Here is a 10,855-nt window from a genome sequence, read left to right on the forward strand (position 1 = left end):
AGCCCACCAGCCAGCACCTGAGACGCCCCTCAGAGCAGACTCACCTGGATTTTCTCAAGCAGCCCCAGCTGGATTTCCCTGACTTGTTCCGTATCCCACAGGCCTGTAAGCCAGCAACTGTACATGAACACTGCCACTGAGAACAACTCCTTTTTTTCCCAAGTCATTTCACTCTCTCTGAGAGCAAACCCATTCAGACTAGGTGTGCCTTATTCTACAGGTCTTTACAATTAATAGGAGACTCCCTGAAAAAGAAACCCCTCACTGCCTCACCAGTGTATTGTTAAAAGTTTAAGCAATCTTTGTATTTGAAGGCATTTTCCTAATCATTCTATAATTATGCTCTTGTATTTCCTCTAGAAATTACCCTGGGGAAACACATTGCCAGTAATTTCCTAACTAAATGCCAGTTACGCTTTTAAAGAAGGACATAAAGGTGAGAAGTAAGCAGTGAAGCAGATTATAAAAAACGTACATTTCTATCAGTTCAAGAAAGAAATATGGGTCCAACCGCAGTTATGTTCTATATTTATAATAGCAAATGTAGTCATCACAATGAAATGGGTGTTTTCCATAATATCACATTATTTACATGTACATTGGTAATGAGGCCTATATTTGAAATTAAATCCATTATTTTGGCTGTAGTGTTATTCGTATAATTTTGTTGAAGTCATTATATTTCTTATCTGGGAGGTTCTAGATTTTCAGAAAATTTTCAGAATCATAACCGATTATATGTAAGCATGATATTTATAATATCATAATTCGAATATATTAATATAATATATTATAATGTAAAATGTCAATATATTGGGTTATATTAATATTACTAGAATTTATTAAAATGTCATAATAGGCATGACTTAATTATTATTATAAATGTCATGTGTATAGATATGTTTGTGAGATGCATTACAAAAGTAATTTCAGCAGCTACTGTACAGTACATATACATCTGATACTGCAATTAATTAAGCAGCAACTCTCTGAGGTCTTTCTTGCATTCAATACTGTGAGCTCGATATTATGCCAACCATCAAATCATATATATTAGCTCTTGCTTCAGTTGTTTTTAGGAATCACTATCAAGTCGTCAGTCAAATTCAGCACAGTTTTACCTCAGTCATAAAAAGAATTCTTGTCAGGTACCATCCAGTTAGATTAAATTATATTTTCTTTGTTTATAGATTCTACCTTGAAACATAACAGAGTCAAGATATCAAGTCAAATACTACTAATTAATTAATTTAGTGCCATTTTTAAACAGAATCATTCGAACTGAAATTGTGGGTAAGAGTGAGTATTAGTTCCCCTCTGTAGGCCTTTATTGTGTATGTTTTAAGATAATATGTGATTAAAAAAACATATAAAAATATAAGATTAAAAAACATTTAATCTGGTAACAAAATATGTTAGAAAGATCATTTTAGAAATGTTATTTTTTTAGAATTTTTACCATTTCTCCAATATGAATGTACTTAATATAGTAACCCATCATTTCAATATTACTAAAAGACACAAAAGAAGCCCAAATAGCCTTTTATGCTCTTGTAGGACTGGGATTGATGGTGTTTATGGGGTGTTCTCGTGCTTGTGTTTGAAGAGGTTTTTTTTTTGGAGAAATTTCAGAAATAAAACAAAAATTAAATCTTGTTTTCGTGACAGACGGAGAGCAAAGAGGGAGACTATGAGGGAAAGGAGATATGTGCTTTAAACTCCCTTTATGTATTTTGTTGTTTTTATATTATATGTTTTTTCTTGACAACAATAAACAATAAAACTTGTTTCTTAGGTAGGTTATTTGCATATCTTGTTTTGCATTTGTAGAGAAACTGCACTTACTGTGAGTATTTAATGTGTCTGCATCTGCACACACAAGAATAGTCCCTTGGAACTGTCACTGAACTGATGGTACCTAGAAGACAGTCATAACTTATTATAAGCTTATTACTCTCTGCTCCGAAGCTACAGACATCCTCATCCTACTTGCAGTTGGGGAAGTTTAACATCCTTTTCATGTGTCAGACTTTACTTATAGGAGTCTGGAGCAATTAAATGATACTCAAAATGTAACTGAAATAGTATAACTTGGTAAAAAAAGGATCTAGAATGGATATCGGCAGAGTTAAAGTGACAGGAAGACCATTCTTTTGCTTGTCCTAAGTCTAGTTTAGGAAACAATTTCGTACCACCAATATTTGTGATGATATAGTGTGATAAACATAAAGACTATAACATATTTTAAATATATTTATCGACCAAGACATTATTTCCCTATGTCAACGGGATACAAGAACAAGCTACATTATTTTTCTGATTTGTTTCAAAATGAATGAAAAACTACCGGTGTCGGCTTTCTTAGCCTTTAGCCTAACATGAGACGGCAATTGATCTGCAGTGTATAACCGACCTGTCACGTAAAGCTATCATCTCATCAATCACTACTCACTAAAGTAGGCTTTCTAAACATACTTTGCTGCAAAACCATAATTAAATTGTATTTTGCACAACACAATATGTATTCATATTTTTTACAAAAGACCAAATGACTCAAAAGATCAGATACATAAACTACAGTTCATACACTGCTGTACAGTACAGCAGTATTGAAAGTTGAATAAATTTCTTACCCAGGGGGTCATATTCTGTAACAATAGCAGATATGAATCCAAACTATCGCTGAATTGATGCAGACTGCTTATCAGCTTTATGTTTTCCATGTTTTCCCAGCAATGTCAATTTCAGACATTTTCTACCTCAAAATGGTAAATATGCCTTTAATATATGTTTTAAAGCCTTTGAACATACAATTCCTAGTTTTCAGCTGAAACACTGGATGCCATAATCTAATAGCTGAAGAACAATGCAAAAGCTAATGCTATTTGTAGAGTTTGCACCTGGAGCCTCATGAAATTAATAAAAGGAAACATAGTTGGATACCTCACACATCTCATTAACAAGCAATCTTAATCAACAGGGGCAGTGAGTTCAATTCCCCAGTGTTTTCCTTTTTAAAAACAAATTCCGGCAAAGATCTGCTGCAGAATGAGTTGGTGATCTGGCAATCATGTTAGCAAAAGGTGAAGAAAATAAGAAAGCTGCTGAACACTGTAAAATGCCAATGTATAGTGTCTTGTCTTCTCAGTATGGACAAGACCGCACAAACCCCATTAGCGGGGTAGTCTGTAGTTACAGGAATTATGCTCCATTTCATGCAACCAAGATTGAATTCATGATGATTGTGAACAACATTTGAGACCTAAGCTTATAATTTTATAAAACCTCAAAATACATAAAAGCATACAGAATTTTAAATCCAATATATTCAGTACATATGAAAATTGTACTCTGTTAAATCATTAGGAAGTCAGACCCTTTTTTTCCACAGCACAACCGTCTTCCCTGCACTTTACAGATGGAATGGAATGAGATGCAATGATTTTTTGATTCAGCCGGAGGCTCTTTTTTTATTAGAAGTGAACAGAAGAACTCAATTTCTCAGATATCACGATTTAATCCATGGTACTGTTAAATCTATCTAAATATCGAAATACACCAGACAAAGAGATCTCAAGAAACTGACGAACAAAAATGCTGTATCTCAGAATATATTCAAGCTGAAGGAAAATAATTCCCAATCATTCAGCCAGTTACCGCTTTTCTGATGCAAAATGTGTGCACTGTATATCCCCCCTTAAAGGCCCATGGAAAAAAAAAGAGTTACATGGAAAAAGCAAGGACCACAAAACACTTTTGAGGACGAGGAGAGTGGTCCGGAAATGTGATGGTAGGGTCACAGCTCGCTCTCCTTGAGGACCTGTCTCTCCTGTCTGGACAGGAAAGGCGCTGTGGGTCTCACTGCCCCTGCCTTCACAGTGCATGTTCCCGACATAAACTCCAGGGCTCTTTCACTGAGCGGCTGGGCTGCAGAGCTCCAGCTGCCGCCACAGAGTTTCGCAACTGCTTGATCACCAGGCACAGCAGCAGCACCAGCAGGAGAAACAAAAGAGCGAAAATCCCCAAGTAGATAAGCAGGTTCAGGTCCCAGTCCATGTTGACGGGCAGGGACGTGGACGTGACGACGAACCGTCTCGGAGACGGCATGGCAGCAGAGGTGCGAAGGCTCACCACAGTGGTCCCAGAGAGTTATCGAGAGCCTGTCCCATCAGTCACCTTATACCCAAACAGCCAAGCTTGTCACGTAGAAATTGTTCCTTAAGATGCCACACACCTTTCATTTTTCTCTCTCTGGTCTGGTGCTTCAAAGTTTTAGTGCAGCCCAGATTGCTTCCTTCTTATTTGGCATCTCACAGCACGAAAGAAGCTTTCTTAGATGAAATCTTGCATTTTCCAGCCTCCTCTCTGTCTGGGAGACTCCTAACAGGGAGCATGATTCTCCATTTATCACATCATGCACACACACACACCCCTCTTCTGCGGATTGGCTGCTGGGCTTATGTATTTCTCCCTGCTTGTAGACAGAGCAGGTCTTTTTTAACAAGCCACAGTGTGGCTTCTGTTGTGTTTATGACAGAAATCTAATCAATAAGTGGCTTCATCATTGTTGTTTAGTAAAGACAATCGATTACTGGTTCATCAGGGCCTGATCATCGTGGCAGCAGTGGAATACAAATTTTCCTGAATGGAAGTACACATTCAGATGCACTTATATACAAATATACATGTTAATGTTGGGGGGCTGCGTCAGTGAATGAGCTGAACTGTGTATTTTCTCTTCTTTCTTTCCACCTTTCAGCATGGAATTAACCTCTACTTGTTCCTTTGCATATATGCATGTTTTTAGCATACAATTGTAATCTCTGCACACATCTGTGCATGTTTTTGTTTTTTGACAAACTTTTGCATACTAGAATAATGCCATGCAGAAAGCTATTAGTTGTTCATTCAGTCAAATTTTCTGTCTCGGATACAGGCAAACTCATAATCCCAATATCAAGAATTCAGCAGTTCAAAAAAGTGAGAAGAGACAGCATGCCTGAAATAGGATTTGGAGACAGGTGTGCAGCTGTGCATGATCCAGGACTTTCTTGTGCATACCGTCATTGATGCATGAATAGTCTGATAAAGGAGAAGGGGAAGCTATTTAGCTGTGAGTCCTGGGGGATTTTTACAAGAGAATTGTAGGGCTGTACATATGAGACTGATCAAGATCACTCTCAGAACCTTTTTTTGTCATTTCTCAAATTTACGGATCTCAAAATGTTGCCTTCATTTAGTTCTACGGGGAACAAATTAGAATTCCATTAATGCTCCTTTAACATACTATATATTATGAAATGTCCTCTTATATAGATATTGATGGTAAACATGTAATATATAGTTATTAACATACAGTACATGTCTTATATGTTCATGTTATGGGTAGAAGAAACTAGAACAAGAAAAAGACAGCATTACAGATGAAAATAACTCAGCCTCAAATGTTGCCCTGTCTTTACAGTTTCAGGAGCACTATGAGAGTGATATTTTAATGTCTGCCCCCTCTCCTGTCGTTCTCCAGCATCTCCAAAACCATATTTACAGTATACAGATGAAAAAACAAATTGTCATCACCTACAGTGGCTTGATCACAGCCTCTGCATCTCAGTACTTCAGCTATTGTGTTTTTGCGTTGCGCTCAGAAATCATCTGAGCCTTGCCAGTTACAGTTCTAAATCTCTTCTATTTGCACAGCCTGTTGCAGAGATTAAGTTGACATCACATTAATTTGGTCTCTAAGTGACTTACTTTACATTTGCTTCCTGAAGGTATTCAAAAATAGTAATAGTTCTAATTTTGCAAGGTGCATCAGATGGAAAGTGTTAAAAACAACAAGACAGAAAACCTACAAACACTGTAATGTAAGACAGAACATATTATTATTATGTATTTCCATTAACCACAGAAGCAAATAAATGTTTATTTTACCAACATTAATATCATTTTAAAGATAATTAAAAATAAGTAGAAACACTGATGATTTTGCTTAGCAATCAAGACAACATAGGATGAGATTTTTATTAGAAATTTAATGGGAAAAGTTTTTTTTTCTTTCACAATCCTGCATTAAAACAGTACAGGACATCATCATAAGTAAATGTACAAATAAACCAAACCAGACAAGAAAGATGTTTACATGATACAAGTAATGAAAAGCCAATCAGCTAGCATTTTTGTGACTCATTCCAAGTATTTATGTCTTTTATTAACACAATGTTTACTAAATTAACTGAAAATACAAATGGCATCAAAAATAAATGTGACTTTTTGTTTAGGGTAAACCCTGTACTGTTTTTGCAGACTTTGGAAAAGTCTGTTTTCTGTACAATGTTGGCCACCACATTACAAAAACTAAACTGCTGCTCTGGAACCAGAGAAAAATAAACAGATATATTTCGGACCTTAAAGGAATGCCCTACATTGACAGGCTAACATTTCCCAATCTTTTAAGTCTTGAATGTGTAACATACATCCTGCATCATCACTGATGTCTCTTGGGATCATTGGGTGTTTCGGGTCTTTCAACATCAGACACCCTCCCCCCAGGCGACCTAACAGAGGCCGATCAGACCCCAGCCTGCGTCCACGTTGCACCCATGGGTTCCTTGTCCTGATCCACAGCCATTGTGCTTCAGTGGCAGCTTAGATAGCCTTCTCCCTCTGACCACCAGGGATGCCCAGCTAGTGGTAGGTCCTATTCAGTATCTTTGGAGTCTACTTCAATGGGCGTGTACCCTGCCCTCCAGCTCTTTGAGTGGCACTGCTCCACCAGGTCTTTGTATCTCTACCAGGAATACTACATTGGCAGCCTGACTCGATTCTTCCTAATCCTCAAAGGCTCTGACAGACTCAGTCCTTTGGATTCTTGAACCGACTGGCTGCTTACTACCAAATGGGATAGATGGCCTTCTTTAGTAACCTTTCTTATGTTCATTTGTCGTTTTGGATTCTTTTACCACTTACCAGCAAACCTTGCCTGAAACACAGAAACAATACAAATACTGACAGCCATCTTTGTGCTGAATCCAGTAAATAACTATATGATCATTTCAGTTTTGAGCCATGGTACTCATGAGGACACCACATTGTTGGTAATCATTAATTCATATGCAGCTGCCAGATGAAGCCCGGAAATTACAGCTATAAAACCAATTTCAATAGTTTTTACATGGTGCTATCAATATTTATGGCTCCCTCTGCAGGGATCTCATGACCATTATTACATATTGTTTTCCCCAAGGATTCAACAGCAAGGAACAGCTCTGTTGTGCAACGGAGGGGACTAATTATGAAAGCCCAATATGTGTTGTACTCAATCTGGAAGTCTCCCATGGGTGAATTAAATTATAACAGTGCTCAAGGTCAAGGCCCTCACTGTGCTACTGTGAACAGAAGAGATGACCTTCCTTAACGCCTGTTTGAACACAATCTTTCAAATTGGGGGGAAATGGAGACAGCAGAAAAAAAATAGCTAGGTCTGTGCCAAGTGATTGTTTGCAGTCTCTTTTTTAATTATTCAAAGCCTTTGGCACACCATTTAAATGACAAGAATCCTGCTGAGAGTCATCTTCACCTAATTACCAATATATATTGCAGAGGAAACCAAACTAAACTCCCTGCTCCTTTTTGCATGTAAAAACAAGTTTACCTTCATAGTGCTGCCTGCTTAGCAGTAGATGATATTTCTCTTTTTTCTGCTTAATAAATGTGTCATAAAGAGCCAGGTGTATGAAAATGGATTTCCTTCAAAGGCAAGGGATAGTTGGTGAGACCATCCTCACACTGGGATTAAGGTTCTTGTACAGAAGAAGTAATAACTAAACAGCGTATAAACAAACATCCATTCATTTTCTAATCTATTTATCCAATTCTGGGTCTTCGGGGAGGTGAATCCTATCCCAGCAAGCAGCAGGCACAAGGCAGGATACACACTGGTGGGATGCTAGCTTATTGCAGGACACACACAGACACACACACTCACACCAGAGCCAATTTTCCCAGAAGCCTATTAACCCAGTGTGTCTTTGGACTACTGAATGGGAGCACTTGGTGGAAGCCCATGCAAACACAGGCAGAACATACAAACTCCACGCAGGCAGTACTCTAGGAATTGAACCCAGAGCCCCAGCAATGCTAACCACTGCAGCACTATGCTGGTCTAAACAAACATGTCCTTCAGATCTTTCCACTCCAGAGCTGAGAAAAACATGTACCTTTTTCAAATGCCATTTAAAAACGTAGTTACCCAAAGTCTGATTAAATGCTTCAGATTGCTTTGCTTGCACCTCACACACAGTGACATTTCTGTATTTCCCATCACACATGGCTGAACCTGCCCAGAAGATTTTCTTCTTCCACACTGAAGTAACTCAGTTTTTTCACTTGATAGTGATCATCACTGGCGATTATGGGACACATACACTGTGTGCCAGGCTTTATAATTCTTCTGACCGCATATATCTATTACTTTAAATTGGATTTTCCTTAAAATTTAAGCCTAAACCTTTTTAATTCAGTTAATCTGAAATGATGACTTTCAGTGAGGTAATGTGGCAGCTATCCTAAAATACTTTGAGTTAAATTAACTACCAAAACTCATGAAGACTGCAGTGGCATGATATTCTTTTCTAATCAGGAGATCACTACAGTATGTCAGACAGCACACTACAATTACTACAATAGGGCTGTTTTAATATTAAATATACAGAAACAGATAATGTTTTCTTTTGATCAAGGTGAAGTCTACAATATTTAAAAAACTGGTCAAAACACTGACAATCCAAGACTCTACTCATTATTCACTCACTACTCTACTCGTATTTCATTACATTTTGTCTGACTGATAACACTGGTCAGTAAAGCAGGAGGCTACAGCAAATACCAAAAAATAACAAAAACAGCATTTTCTTATTACTTTGTGCATTCACATTTATGAAACTGTAAAGCTAAACTGTAAAGTTCATTTTTGAATGGATACATCATCCTTTAAAAATAGATTTGTTTTATTATGTGCTCAATCATTTCTTTCACACAAATGTAAGGCTCAGTGGCTGAAACATTGTGTCACACCTGAAGAAGGCTCCACAGCCAAAATGTTGTTTCTTTTCTTCTTTTTTCAGCATGGAATAAACCTTTACCTCCTCCTTTGCAGCCTAAGCATGCTGACACAGGTACTGTACATACTTGAGTTATGGAGGCAGTCAGATTGCTCTCTATAATGGCTCTGTAAAACTGTATTAGAATTAGTTGAGAGATACCCATGTTTTTCATGCTGGTGCAAAAAGTACATTCTCTGCTCTGCTTCTTTCTGATACTGGTGATATTCATGTCCCATTTAAGGGTATTTAGAGCTCATAATTCCCAAAAAGTTCACCACACACACCCACATCATTGATTACCAGGGATTACCAGGGAGAGAGGCTTTCGAGAATGTTTCTAGAAATCAACCATTTCCACTCTTTTAAGGGTATTAAGCTCCAGGTACTTGCTACCGCATCATGATACCTACCAATCCAGACCTCCTGTACATAGCCTCATCATCATTAGTGATGAGACCTGCAAGGGTGATGTCATCTGCAAATTTATTTAGACAGAAGAGTCGCTGGAGATGCACTTGCTGGTGTACAACAAATAGAGCAATGGGGAAGGCACACATCCTTGAGGACCCCCAGTATTCACAAACCTACACAGCCCTTGCCTTCTATTCAGTGAGAAAGATGAAGATCCACTGGAAAGGGGAACATTCAACTATAGCAATTTATTGTCATTCTGGAATGATAGTAATAAATGCAGAAGTAAAAGCCTCAAAAAGAATGCTTGCATACACACCTGAGAGTTCTAGGCTAAGACTTTTAGCCCTTCATTTGCTCCTCTATGGACAGCATGTTTACTCCATTGTACTTTTTGGACAATCAGTCTGTATAAACCTATGCACATTTTGCACATATTTTATTGTTTTTACAGTGACTATGATTAGCACATTTTGCACACACCTATGTATTTATTTATTTTTATTTATCTTGTTTGTCTTTTGTTTTATAACTATTCTGATGTCTGTTTTGCTTGTCTTGGGCTGGACTGCTGTAACACATCAATTTCCCTACGGGATTAATAAAGTATTATCTATCTATCTAGATGATGCAAGATGTAGTGAAGGCCCATGGTAGCAGCATCATCACTGACCTGTGGGCCCTAAATGCAAACTGTAGAGGATCAAGATGTGAATCTGTAACAGTTTTGAGACAGCAAAGTATCATGTGTTTGAAAGTCTTCGTTATGACGGACGTAAGAGCAACTGGTCTGTAGTCATTTAGACAAGTTATTTTGTCCTTCTTTGGTACATGAACATAATGGAGGATTTAGAGCATTTTGATAATTAGTGGAGCAAATCCCCAAAACACGTACCTCAGGTTTGGCTGGTTACTTTAAATTTCCAAGTTTCATGAGCTTTTCAGAAAGTTATCTTGTGTCTCGAAGTTTAAGGACACTAAATGCACTAATATAAGGACAACATAATGATTCAGCCCAAAAACATTTTGACAGGTAGACAAAACGGCTGACACACAGAAGACGGATGACAATTGAATTTATTTTTTGCAGTTGTTTTAATGTCCCTTTCAAACATCTCAGGTACTACCTCACGTTAAATTTTATAAAGCTCTGGGAAAATTGAACTACGCATCTGGTATTAAGTGTACGAAAAACTGTATACGATTACAACTTCCTACTTCTAAATTCTAAAATAATAAATTTAAAAAATGAACTGCATTTGTGATTTAAACGGACGCTGTTTCTTTTTAAAAACGTTTTAATGGCAGTAGCTGAAGAAGTTAGTATTTAAAATTCCGTGACT

The sequence above is a fragment of the Atractosteus spatula genome, chromosome 1, assembly GCF_055471065.1.
Source record: "Atractosteus spatula isolate fAtrSpa1 chromosome 1, fAtrSpa1.hap1, whole genome shotgun sequence".
NCBI classification, from domain to species: domain Eukaryota; kingdom Metazoa; phylum Chordata; class Actinopteri; order Semionotiformes; family Lepisosteidae; genus Atractosteus; species Atractosteus spatula.